This window comes from Myzus persicae, unplaced genomic scaffold (genome assembly GCF_001856785.1).
Source record: "Myzus persicae strain clone G006 unplaced genomic scaffold, MPER_G0061.0, whole genome shotgun sequence".
Taxonomy (NCBI): Eukaryota; Metazoa; Arthropoda; class Insecta; order Hemiptera; family Aphididae; genus Myzus; species Myzus persicae.
In genome coordinates this window covers 37,693-52,950 of record NW_019104197.1, presented here as the reverse complement: position 1 = coordinate 52,950, position 15,258 = coordinate 37,693, and the positions used below count along the sequence as shown (strand labels likewise).

The window sequence follows — 15,258 nt, the reverse complement described above, 5'->3', positions numbered from 1 at the left end:
ACGTTACGATAGACTTAAACATTTTACTAAAAAAGAATCCAATTTAAAGGTAATTTTGAAATAAAAACGAATAGTTCCGATATTACAAGCTATAATAAAATAATAATGCTCAACTAACGTGAATTTTTTTTTTTTTTTTTGAGGAGACTTCTGGCTTTTAGGAAGCTTCTGTAAGAGCTCCCCATAACACCCAATCACCGCACAGTCATCTATCGAGTTCAGCATTCACTGTATTCGTTCTGCGCATATACAAATGTGTACCAGAAAATACTACCTACCTGATACAATGAATTTACCTACGTAAAACATCAGGTTGACGTCTCGGAGCACCAAAAATTAGTCGATTCACATTTGGGGAATAGCGGAATTCAGTGCATGCAAACTAATATTAAAAATTCAATACGTCTTTCCGTTGTACAGCCGTATAGGTACACTTTGCATATTATGTAGCTCTCTTAAAACCGTAAGGTACTTAAAAACACAAAATATAGTAAAATATTATGTATAGACGTTTTTGAAAAGCACTCATAAACGAAGAGACTGTTTACATCTCCTAATAACTCATAAGTCATAACACAATAATAATTTTACATTTCCACCAATACTATAACGATGTTCGATAAATTGATAAAAAAAAAACCTATGTTCTAAAAAGCTTTTTAGTCACAACTACATTCTGTAAATTATTTGACACTTAATAATTGTAATATAAATTTTAGTTTACTAAAAAAAAATGTATTTATAGTTACAATGCTGGACACTTACTTGCAGGACACCGAAGTCCATTAAATAAAAACTCTCCTACCTTTTTATCTTGCACACATAAATAACTAATAACGTCATTGCAATGTTATCAAATATTCAAGCAAACGACTTTTCTACGACTATTGATGAAAATACATAAAATAATAACAATAAACATCTTGTGCTACATTAATTAATTAATCTTAATTTTTTTTACGTAGCATTTTAATTTCAATAACGTTTCTATTGAATTGATTTATTCATCATTACTTATATTTTTTTAGTTGGTAATATGATAGATATATTATAACATAATAATATATATTATCTGATATGATTAATCATCGGGATATATTATTTATTTAACAAAAAAAGTGGTAGGTATGGAATTTTATCAAAAAAATTCATTTCAATAAACAACTATAATCAAATATCAATTAATAAACTACAGTATGGGTATTGTATAAAACTATACTATTAAATTCTTTTCATAAATTTCTAATTTTTATTTAATTGTGTTAAACTTAAGAACGGGAAGAAGTTATAAGGATATTATTTTTCATATACGAGTAATTATAATAGATCTGAATAAACTCATCGTCATTTACTAGATTTACAAAAAAAAATAGTATAGGACTACCAAGTGAAATAAACTATTTAATATATTTTACGTTAGTCGTTAATACAATAATAACTTATACCTTATAATGTATTAAATAAAATTGAATACATGAGTTATTATGTTATTACTACGATTATCTAGATAACTTGGTTAGTTGGTTATAATTTAAATTTCACCCACTCCAAGAAAATAGTTTGTTTAGTTGCGACAATGCTATATATATAATTAAGCTAGCTGTCAACATTAACTTTAAAACCTAGATTTAAATAAAATTAACAATTTATAATATTAAGTATGAATTATTTTATTATATACCTACTAGCTATAGTACATAAAATAATATTATATTTTTGTTTTATAACTTTAAAGCAATAAATTAAAATGTAGTTGAATTTTTTTAAATGTTAACAGATCTATTTAATATTATTTATTACATTATTAAACTCACACACGTACTAATTACAATTTATTCAAAAATCTAATTTTAAAAACAACTAAATATGGAATCCCATTGGGATAATGTGTTAAACAAAGTTTTTCGTAGGTATTTGATTTACTGCCCATTTTGAAGTTTCATCTCAGCTAGTTTTTATATTCCATTCGAAACTATGTTGATTCTCTCATAAAAATTATATTCGAAGAGGAAAATTGTGTCTCACAACAAAATTACACTTGAAATAATATTATATCCACCAAAATACATGGGTCACAAAATATCTACTATAATAATTATTCGTTTATAATAATTTATAAATACCCTACATAAATTCCCGTTCAGCATTTTATTGTATAAGTTAAACAAAACAAAATTTAATACTATTGCACAATAATTTATATACCTGTTAATAAATATTTCTCATCAATATTATTATTTTTAATTAAACTAGATTAAATTAAAAACTGTTGTTCATAAAAAAAGTGAGGATACGTTTAGGATTATTTTAAATCATCTTAAAAAAGTCAATAAACCTCTGTTAATAATAATTAATATATTATAATATGAGGCTAATAGTATGACCCACGTGTATATCAATAGCAGAAATTAATTAAAAACGTCATTGCTGCTACAAACGCATGTATATTGTACAGCACACAAACCAGGTTTTTATTTACGATGGTTCGAGAAAAGTTTGTAAAAACATAACTTCGCGTGCTAAATATATAAAATATAAATTATACGTATGATACATTGTTATATAATATATCTTTATTGTTTAAGATGACAAATAGTATTTCTACAAGTCCAATCGGGTTCATACTATAGTCTATAACATTATGTTCAATGAGTTATTTTAACTTTAATTTGCTGCTCGTTACAATTGTCACACAATTATTTTTCGTTAACTTTTCATTTTATTTTTACGTTATTCAACGTATAAGTTATGGGCATGACTACTCGTTTACCTATAACACTATTTATACTTAAATTATAATTTTGAATGCGTGATATATTTATGCATATAATTTGTTTGTATACGAATATAATATAGTAGGTACGGGTACCTATAAGATACAAAGTGGGGGACGAGGTGACCGAGTGGTCTGACTCTTCCGCTGCGACGCAGCCGGTCGCGGTTCGATCCTCGGCCACCGGGCGGCATTTTTCTCCGGACAAGTCGCGGTGACCGGAGAGCAAGTGCTGCCATCCCCCACCCCCGGGGCATGGCAGAAACCTACGGGTGCCCCATTCGAAATTCTACCAAAACAAACACACACGTGTTCCCCCTACCGTTCCAAAAACCTACAAACCATCAATACAAAAAAACCTACAGTACCTACTAATAGCTAATGGCCTCAGTTGCCGGGCTCAGGATCAATTAAAAAAAAAAAAAAAAAGATACAAAGTATATCTAGATAATTCATTAAAAGCAAACTCTGCATTTTTTCCATACGTCATCCGGTCTGAAGTCATAATAACATTTCTAATGTTTTGACTCGTAACTTCCCTTATTAAAACCATGCGTAATGGAATATTGATATTGGAAATGTTAAGATTAACATATTTTTGTTATTTCACCGTATTTATCTTGAGAGATTTGACGATTATAAGACATTTTAACATTTTAACATTTTAACATATTCATATTTATTATTATCATATCGAATATTGAACACATTTAGTTTCGTCACGTTTTAAGGGTAAAGATAGTGTCATACTGTCATAAATCTAAAGTATAGTGTACTTTATTATTGCTTTGCATATTATGCCAAAATTGCAACCGATGTGGAAACACTGTGTAAAATAAATTAAATCTGTATCAATTTTAAACCCTCTCCCTCCCCCCTTGTTACTGTTTAGTAGTTATACAGTGCATTGAGATTTAAAGTATATAATATACTATACCTAGTATATACTTTCTGAATAGATTAAATGTTTACTATCTTTGGAAAATCTAAAGAATTTTTAAATAGGTATGCGATTTATCATATTAACATTATTTAGTATAATAATATAATGTTCAACCATGTAATATTTAAATATAAATGCACTGTATTGCATTTTAAACATTGATTCATAAAACAATTTCTGATTATTCCACATGCCGGCTCAACTAACTAAAAAGATAATAGATAATATGCTAAATACTGACATCCGGCTTAACACAAGTCATACAATTCAAGTGATCGTATTTGCTGGTTTTCTTATTCATTATGAACAATCAAAATAATAGTCTTACATAATATGAATAATAGATATTGTTACGATACGAACAACTTCACATTTATGAATGAGTTTTATCAGAAATTTAAATACGAATTTCCGAGTTAAATGTTTACAAACATCCGATTCGATATTTCAATGCTGATATTATAATATATTGAATTTTTTTAGTTGAATTGTATTAAACTGCTGATGACGTACCTACTGTAATACTATGTGATATTTAAATGGCTTGCATTGTTATGTCAGACCAATTAAAATAAATCGATGGACATGATTCGTACTGTCTCAATTTTTTAGTAGGTATATACCGAGAACCGTTTCAATATCTCAATGATATTAACATAATTACGTATGTGTTTTTTTTTTACTTGTGGTCATCTAACCCGTATTTTCATGTTGAGATTGCGTTAACATCTATTTACGTTTGTGATCGTAAAAATCTATTGACATTTTTTAAACGTATTCAAACATAAAAAAAGAGAAAAACCATCGATATATGTTATTTAACTGTATTTTTGTGTAGATTGTTGAGTATATGTGCGTGTTTGCGTGCATATTCAAGTATAATATTATACTATATGTACATTATTCGTACGTACGCCCTATATAAAAATAAATAATAACTGCCCAGAATTGATTTTTAATTTATAATTTTTTTAATCTATACATCTATACATCTCAGCTGTTTTATTATTCCAATATCACAATCATTTTTGTCAAAAGTTTTTTTATACGCGGTTTTTGGTACGGTACACATTTGAAACTCTCATTTTTAATTGATGTTTTCGGAGCAAATTATTTTCCAATTTTTAACACGTTATTCTCAAACAACTACTGTACACAAGATCCGTCCTACTTTCTCCGTCGCTTCAATGACAGAAATCTGCGGCGATAATAGACTGTTAACAGAAAAGGGTCCTCGCACACGTCAAACGCGTCTGCGTAGGCAATCGTACAATGCGAAGTTATAATAATATTTAAGTAACGTAAAATCAATTAACATTTAGACCGTTATCTACAATGTACCTACGAGTAAAAAACCACATTGCTATACCTACATAGTACATAGTGTCTGATGACTGATGCACTGTGATGATTACACAACGATTTTTCTTTTCCATTTTTTTTCCTTTTTTCGTCAATTGTAGTAGACTTCACGGCCCACGAAAATATAATCGACATTGTCCTAATAGTGTTATTGTATACACGGACATGGCTCTGAATTCCACAACAAAAATAACAATTTTCTTGTTTGTTTCTACTTTTTTTTTTCTACGGACATAGTTCTCTCACTAAGAGGCAGAGATGGCCCTACGCCTAAATGTTGTAATGTGAATTTGGATTTGTACCAAAATTGAACATAAATCATCACACACTTAGGCACTATAATCTCAGATTTTAAAGCAAACTTAATTGTGTTGTTTTTTCTTTTTTAACGACAGATATCAAAGTGCGCGTGAAGTTTTACTGAAGAAATATCTATTGTTAACTGTTTTGATGTTTTCTTTTCTTGTACACCATATATAACATATTTCAGAAGACACAAGGTACCTTCAATGAATGGTTCATCATAATAATAATTTCGATTTAGATAATGGCAACGAGTTGTAATATTCGTTATTATTTCCATTCTCCCGTGGATGCGAATTAGAGCTGGTCAAAACATTATATATCAAAAACATTATAACACTAAGCGCACTGAACTACATTACCGACGATGTCATTTTGTAATGTTTTTATTTTCCAAATATAGCATTGTTCTAATTTATTTTTATAGTTGTATCATGCATTTAAACAAGAATTTTCTAGATTATGATTTAACTGCCTACAAATATGAATATCAGTTAATTACTTTTTTTTATATATTTTTAGTTACTTTTAATTATATTAAAATAACAACCTAACTACTCGTATATTAACTAACTAGATCATGTTGACTATCTCATCTTAAATGACATATCTTTAAAATAGGTTAAAGAAACATTAGTGTGAACTTACAGTTTGAAATAAAACAGTACTATTAAGTTTATCTGAATTCATGTATTACTCATAGCCGGAACAACCTAATCTATATTTTTTTCATAATTGCATACTATTTTTAAACTATTCATTGGATTTTTTTATTTAACCTTGTTTTTAATTTCAATATAACACCTATTTTGCAATTTATATAGTAAAAAATGATCGAAGTAGTTTTATTTATATTTGTTATGAGTAAAATTACATAATAATTCAAATACAAAACCTAAAATGTTCAATGCTCTGGGTAAATCAAATGCAATGCTTATCACTTAATTGTTTATTTGTTTAGGTATAATTTGTTGCCATTCCATATTTTTTACCCTATTTATTTTAGAATTCAGAACTGATTGAATGATCCGAATTCTAATTTTTGTACAATGTTTTCTTCTGTAAAGCTACAAAAATATCTTACATCACCATTAGATTGGATATTTAACATTGATGAGTGATGACTTTAAAAAGTACTTAAAAGATTTTATTCATATTTTTCAGTAGATAAATAACAACATTTAAGTAAAATGTTTTATCATTAAATTCGAATTCAAACATCTAATTCCCAGTGGTCCACTCAACATTAAATACAATTTCAAAATATTTTCGATTTCAAAAATATTCCATATAAGGTGATAATTTATTCTTCGTATTATTAACTTTTTAGCATAACGCAATAAATATATTTAAAATATAATTTTTTATTTTATTTTTATATATTTGTTTAATTATATGCATATTATTTATTTTTGGTTGTTGATTTAATTCTTATCACCTATTGTATATATACATATATTTAATTATAAATATTATCTAAAGATATGGCATTTATAATACTTTTGGCGTGTGTGAATTTTTATTTAAATTATGTATTCACATAATTATTTTCTATAATTTAAAAAGTGCTGACCGTGTTTTATTTATTTATAAATTATATCTACCTAACCATTATTAAATAATGAAAAAATCATGAAAGAATTTTAAAAAAATGTTAAATAGGAGTAATATAAAAATTAAAAATATGTAAATTGTTATAAACATTCCAAACAAATATTTTTAAAAATATTTTACAGTTCAATCAATAATTTTATTTTCATATTTTATGTTCTTATAAGATATCAATCAGCCTGATGGAAATATATTCCATATTATTAGTACTTTGTAAATATTACTTTAAACAAATATTTAGTATAAAATATCATGTTTATTTAAAAATAATATCAATGTATCATGTAGTTAAAATTATAAAAATTTAAAGTTTTGAGATAATAAAATATACTAATAGATAATTATATAGTTATCTATCATCTATTACCTTTTAATTAAATGTGTTATACTATTGTATCCATATAGTTCAGCAGTGTAGGTACATAGAAAATTAAACAGATACAAAACTGTATAGTGCAAAACGTAGAATATTATATTATGTTATAATCCGTTTCAGTTATTTGTTGTTGTTGATATAAATGTTAAAAAAATTTTTTTATTATTTCAACGTATGCAAATAATTTTAATTATGAACTGATATGTTATTAAAATGTATCTATAATCACTTGTAATAAAACCAGGTAAATCTATAATCACGAGTTTATTTGTGAAAAACATACGATACATATATGAAACAGAAAACTTGATTGAACAAATAAACAACATAATAACTCTATAATAAGTATTATGCACTTGAATCAATAATAAACAAAATAGCCTATTTAGTTTAGCTAGGTATTTGATTTTAACCCGTCGAAGAAGATTTTTAATACCTATAATATAAAATATGTGTGTTCAATTATTACTCATTGTGTTTTATTTTATTATCATCATAAAATATTGAAGTACGATTACTCGTATTATTATCAGAATAATAAAAAAACTATTTTGTTTTTGAGTTAACTACTAATAACTATAAATTATAATAATTGTCAAAATATGTGTTTTCTATTTAAACTTTACACAAGACTAAATTTAATTAAAACTGATAATATGTACAATGTCAATTTATATTTATAGAGTTTATAAATGTGTTTAATGAATAATCAAAAGTCAAAACAACTAACGAAAAAACGAATACCTAACCAAGTTATATATGATTATTATTAGTCGTAATATGATATTATAACTAAATACATACATTAATACTAAGATTTTAAATATTTAAAATCATTGTTTGGTTGAATGAAGTATAAATGTACATGTAAATAGCTAAGTAGGGGGTTTGTTCAGTTTGATCCAATATATTTTATTCAATTTATTTAAATCCATCATGATTTTTTATCTAAAATAAAATGTTGTCAAAACCAATTTGTTGTTGTTTTTCTAAAACAAAATGTAATTTTAATATTTTAGGATTTAGGATTTAGGGTCAACAAAGATTAGCCTAACAAGAAGTTGTTCATCAAATGTTGTCCAAACAAGAAACGATTAATTGAATATAAATTATAAATATGTACACGGGCTTAATATATTAAATATTAATTTAGGTACATAATAAACTAAATTGATGTCATTTTTTAATCTCAATCAACAATTTATTAATAAAAATCTTTAAAATATTGTACTATATTCATAGTAGTTCCAAAAATTATATATTATCTAGAAACGTAAGACATTATTATTTTAACTAGCAGCACCATTATTTTAATTAGAACTATACCAAAAAATCTATTGTCATTATGAAGAAAACAATGAAATTAAAATATACCAGCACCGTTGACTACCAATTAAAAATTCTCAGCAATCTACATTTTATAAATTTAAAATATGATGCTTATGTCTACATTCAGAAGTCTTATATCCACAGTTGAAGGATTCCTATATTTAAAAATGTACAAAATACGTCAGTACGTCACAAACGGAATTCGCAAAATTATTCAACTAATTTGTATGGTTCTGGCAATATTATCAAAATTCATTGAACAAGTGTGTTAAATTATAGTTATTTTTTATATTAAATTAAAATTGGTAAAATTATGTTATGGATCTAATTAGACCTATAATTTCCCAACTTTACTACCTATACATATTTGTTTAGTTATTTATTCTTCAAGGTGATAATGTAGGTACCTACTGAAAACAAATACAAATACATTTGAGGGCCTACCGCCCACAAGATCACAATCAAAACATATGGCACTATTGGGAACATTATACCTACGAATATTTCAAGTACTAATCCTCTACATATTATTACATTCGAGTTAATTTCTTGTAATGTTTCTTTATAAATATGATTGATATATTATATACCTGTACTATTTTGTTAATACTTTTGCAAGAAATTAAGTTTTTAAAACAAATGTAAATCGTAATTTTTCCCGCATATTCTCGCATACAACAAAAATAATATGCTTAGGATATAAATAAACGCAATTGCAAAAATTCATCACGCTTGTAGCTTATGGAAAAACGGAACCATATAATATAATTATACACACATTACCTACCTACACATATGTATACTTTTATTTGTATAACAGCGCACAAAACGGGCACGATAAGATTAATGAATAGAAAAAATCCAAAAACAGCTTAAAGATCCATCTACCAATAGTACCTGCCTATCTATACAGTCCCAACAGTGCGGCATTCGATGATAACCACTAAATGCATTTGAGGATTAAGATAAAAAATGATAGAAAAAATGAACACCTCACACAAATTATTATTTACACACGATAATATATTATAATAAATATATAACGACCACCACGACGTTTGTGTTATAATAATGTGATTACCAATCATGCTCACCTTCCATATTTTCTTTAAATATTGCATTTATTCAGGTTCTGAATATTGTATTTTTAATACAGACTGAATACCCGAAGATATATAACACGAATCATACTAAATATAATAATAATGTAAATTATTGTTATAATATTTAGCCTGTTAGATACTAACATTTATAATGTGAGATTAAAATTATTATACCAACTATGTTTGAACGATATTTAATTATACAATATTTGAATAAAAAATAAAAATATGCATTGTAAATTGTGGTGATTTCAGCAATATTATTTAATTTTCTCCCAAAAAATGATTTAATTATATTTTACTACTACGACAATATTTAAAACATTTTCTGTTTACAACCTAATGCTCTACGAACAAAATGGATCCTGAATAAGTAATTATATTAAAATTGAATTGAAAATAAACGTATTATCATGGGCAATTATTATCCTTCACATGAAATGTAATATTGTAATAAGACACAATCTACTCGTTTGAATTGCGACTTGGGTAGATTAAAAGTTTCAAAAACGCATGTGCTTATAAATGTGTGGTAAAAAAAAGTAGTTCCCATTTGAGAAAATGAATTTTGTATCGTTACAGGACACTCCTTAAATTTTTTTAAATATAAAGTCAAGCAGATGTACTTCAAAATTACAAAAATCAGAATTTAAATAAATACAATATTAATGGAAAATTGTATGTAAGTGAAGATACTTGGTGAATATATTTTGTATTGTGTATATATTTGTTGTTTTTAAAAATGTCACGTTCACAATATTATATAGGTAATTTTTTTATTTTATGAATTACCTGCAGCAGTGCGTTTATGATTATATCGGTCCGTGTACACACGTGAGCAGCGTTTGGCCGGGTATAATTTATTATTTTTCGTTGAAAGCTGCGGCGTTGACGACAAGCTGGTTTTTGACACAGAACGACGTGTTGATACACCTGTTGATATCTATATGGTTTTTGTTTATTTTCGTCTTGTACTGTTATTTATTCCTGCCGGCATCGTCGTATAACAATAATTAAGATAAAAACGAGTGTGTCACCGACGGTGGTGAGTTTGTGATGGACAAAACAATGACGTCGTCCTTTGCGCGTTTAGGAGACAAAATGACGTGTAATGCGTGTATCGCGCGGTACAGGCAGGGCACGGTTAAGATGGTACATCAATGATGTTATTATGATATTATTATTATTATTATTATTATTACGAGTGTTACGCGGACAGTATACAGTTTATAACAATATTATATTATTATCACAACTGTCGGATACGAACACTGCAGCCGCAGAGCTGTTTATACACGCAGTCACCGCGCACTTCAGCGGACACAGTCCCAATCGTTGGCGAGCGCCGCCACTATCTTGAACGGTAAGCGGTCGGCGACTGATGCCGTGCGTGTAACACGACCCGGTGGCGAACGCGTGTTCGTTTGTTTCGGTCTCCGCGTGTCTCGGCGGTGGCGGCGGTGGCGACGTAACGTCATCCTGTTCACGAGTAGGGAAAAGTGACTTGCGCCTCCACTCGTAATAATAAAGCGACGTCGTATATTATAAGTTATAACAATAATAATTGTTATTAAATCGTGATTATGGTTATGGTCCAGAGGTATTTAGAACTTCGACAATCGACACTCCGACTCACATCATATACAACGCCGCCCGTCACTCTTTTGGGGGTTTTGGCATGTTTTATTTTACATAAACCAGAACCGGGGATGAGAATTCCCGAGAGCACAATGAGACGGGAAACCCTTATAAACAATTAACATTGAAGGAACTAGATGACAACTAATTCGACAAATATTTTATAACTGTTAATATTTTAACCAATTTTAAATACCTACTCAAAATCACTCTTTTAAATGAATATGTAGGTTTGGCGAAAACCGGAAAACGAGAGATACGGTAGAGATAAAGGTAATATAAATCATCAAATGATGCAATACGAATTTATAATAACGAATTACATTTCTTGGATGTATCGAATTCCTTATAAAGATAATCGGGACACCAGGTCCCTAGACCCTAATCCATATTATAGCCACACCTAAAATGTAGGCAACTCATGTCTCATGGTAAAATTTATTACTGCACGTTGCATCCGTGGTAACTAACGAATAGATAAAATAAATAAGGAGCTATCTGATATATATTATGTACTATAGGTAAATGTCATGAATATTTTGTTTGTGTTCCTATAGTGTTGAGATAACAATGAATAATCAAAAGAACATTTTACGATTTGTTTTTTAACTTTCTTAAATTCCTAATTTCTCCCAGAATCTAAAAATAAATTAAAAAGGTTTCATTAGTTGTGACGTTGAGTAGTATAATTAATATAGAGCCATTATATAGGTTCTTACTAGGAACAAAATAATTACTCTTTTTTTAATGCTAAAAATACTAACTGTACCTAATGATGAATAAAGTATAGCAGGTAGCTATAATATATTTTTAAATTTTTAAATCATTATAATATATAAAATAATTTAACTACACACTTATATTTTTAATTGAAAAATACATGAATCAAAAAATGTAACTGTTTTTAAGAACAAACAATAATGACTGAAAAAGTATTCATTTTTTGACAGTATTTGACATTTCCGAGAATATCAAGGAGTGCCAAGAGCCAACCCTAACCAGGAAAAAAAATTATTTTTATATTTCTATGGGAAAAATCTCACCACTTCTCCACGGTTTACCACCAGTCTGATTATTTTATTTTTCCATAACTAAAATACCACAAATATAGGTACAATGGTCAACACTCTACGTCACGATAATATACGTTTATAAATTAAAAACTACATACTCAAATGTTACAAATCGGAATGAGTTATTGAAAATTAACGACAGTTGATAGCAAAAATGTTCGTTATGGAACATTGAAACCCGAAAATAAGTAAAAAATAAATAGTAATACTAGTAATATCAACTTGTCTGTTGCACCATTTATTATAACAACATTGTTTTTCAACTAGAAATGTTTAATAAAATACAAAATCTTAACATAATATTAATCAATAATTACTGAAGTTTAATTCTGGGACCACTGGCAGTCTCGAAACACTTTATAACAGAGGTATTCAAATAGTGCGCGCTGCTCCCAGGGGCGTCGCGGGATGAGTTGTCGAAGGGAGCCGCGTAGTATAATAGAAAACCAATAAATATTTTTACGGAAAACGTAAATAAATAATAAGTGTAAATTATAAAACATAAATTACATTCATATAAACATTGATTTTTTTATCATTTATAATTTTCGAGCCGTCAACGTTTTGTGAAGACTTAAAGGAGCCGTGGGATGAAAAAGTTTAAATACTTCTGCTTTATAAGATACCAAAATGCAATTTTCAAACCCTTAACCCTATATACCTATATGTATACCAGGCCATATTCCGGGCAAACCTGGACTTATGGCAAAGCTAGGTTGAAGTCCACTGGTAGTGGTGTAGTACATTGACGGTTATTTTTTTCCATTTCTATATAAATATATAATATACGTTGTTATATCCAATTGTTAACATTAACCCATAGTAAAGCACACTACATATATTTGAACAAAATATATAAATTACAAGTAGGTAATAATATAAAATAATAACAGTCGATAATAGTTATAATCGTTAAATAATACTGAAAATTTCTTTCGCTTCAGTAATTTAAAATCGTAACTTATAGATTAACATTTTACTCAGTCCTGAGATTTGCCGTCTTCTATAGGTTTTGCTACTGTATACGTTGTATAGCCGATCGTGGAAAAATACGAAAAACGACGAGGATAAAGCACGTGTTATCGGTCACTACGATAGACCACCTATATGTACGTGTAAAACCGAATTGAATTTTCGTGTCCTCGATCATCGATTCTCATCCAAATAACATTAATTACTAATCCGGTCTGTTTTCATATAGGCCAATGTTTCCACATCATTGTCACGTCTAAGTACGTAATTACGATCGTTGATTCATGACGAAAATAATTATATCTTTACAATTGTTATTTGTTTTAATACATTATATTATTCAAATTTGATAGAACATAGAAAACAAACCGATTTTATAGTTTTTATAAATAACTTTTGGGATGAAAACATGATACAATTTGCAAAGATATTCTAAAATATCAAATTCCATATAAGAACTATAGATCTATTAGTTTAGTAGTTTAGTTGATGGGTTTATGATGCAGACCTGCAATATTTCTGCTTGTTACTTTTAGAGTAAGTACCTCCTAGTGAGTATATGTATGGATAGGTTTAGTTTAGGTCAGACGTTATTCTATTTTTGTTTATTATAGAAACATTTTTTTTTTTGTAAATCATGGTCAAATCATTTCATTTTTATATAATTTATTATGTTATGTTTATTTAGTATTTACTATTGAATATTAATTATTAAGTGTCTATTATACATTTATAATAGGTGCATAACCAGCAATTTATAATATCTATTTGAATTCCTCATAACATTAAATTAAAATTTATTTAAAAAGTAGACTTTTGTAATTTAAATATAATACACACTCGTCACTCAGTAATAAATAAATACATTTTAATATTAAACCCATAATAATTCATAGAATAGTATACATAACATAACGCCATAAAGCCATTTAACATGTGAAATGTTAATATGTTATCCACACAACTAGGGACCGATAACACGTGCTTTATCATTGTCGTTGTTGAAATATAATTATTTACTTAGATACCTATGTATAACATAACTAAACCAATAAGTTTTATTTCAAAGGTACCAAGTAAAACTGTATTGTTAATACTTAATAATATAATAGTGTTCATACAAATATATAAATTATTTTTAAACGCAAATATATAGATATTTATAAATTATAATTCATAAGTTATATTTAAAAATATGTCAAGGCTAATAACCTCCGAGCTTTTTTTGTATAAATAAACAGTTATTATAATTTTTTAAGTGATTCAAATAGTATATAATATGTCTTTAAAAATAAGACAATTTTAAGCTTTGTTACAAATTATTTTATAATATGTTGTTTTTTTATCTTACTGCTCACTGAGATAATTATAGTAATTACTCTTCTATGTAGGATACTTAAATAGATTGATAAGATATTGACCATTTTTCACAGATATACGCGATATATATTGTATATTGTTTGTTTGTATACGCTATTGTATATATCTGTGTCATTTATAAATATATTGTAAGCTATATAATATGTAGATACTTAAAAAATAATAAATAAAAAACAATTAAGTCACTCTGATATATAGGTTTCAAGTGCAAGCTGGCATTGATTCGGTCACTGTATAACAGAAATGAAATTAGAATTCAATGATAGATTATTGCACGCGAAAAATGATTTTGATCCATTATTTGGAGGTGTCCGCTATTCAGAGAGTTTAGTTTTTGGTTTGTTCCCAAAAAATCATCCATTATTTAGATAGGTGTGAGTTTATTTTCTATTAGT

General features: G+C 27.4%; 1 protein-coding gene across 1 annotated transcript in view; it reads right to left on the bottom strand.

The window, feature by feature from the left end:
• Positions 1–11,173, bottom strand: part of LOC111039850 (extracellular serine/threonine protein CG31145) — a 72,216-nt gene extending 61,043 nt beyond the window's left edge. The window contains exon 1 of the mRNA XM_022323499.1: positions 10,593–11,173. The gene's annotated coding sequence lies outside the window, so the exon portion shown is untranslated. The remainder of the gene's footprint in view (positions 1–10,592) is intronic.
• Between the last annotated feature and the right edge of the window lie 4,085 nt (positions 11,174–15,258).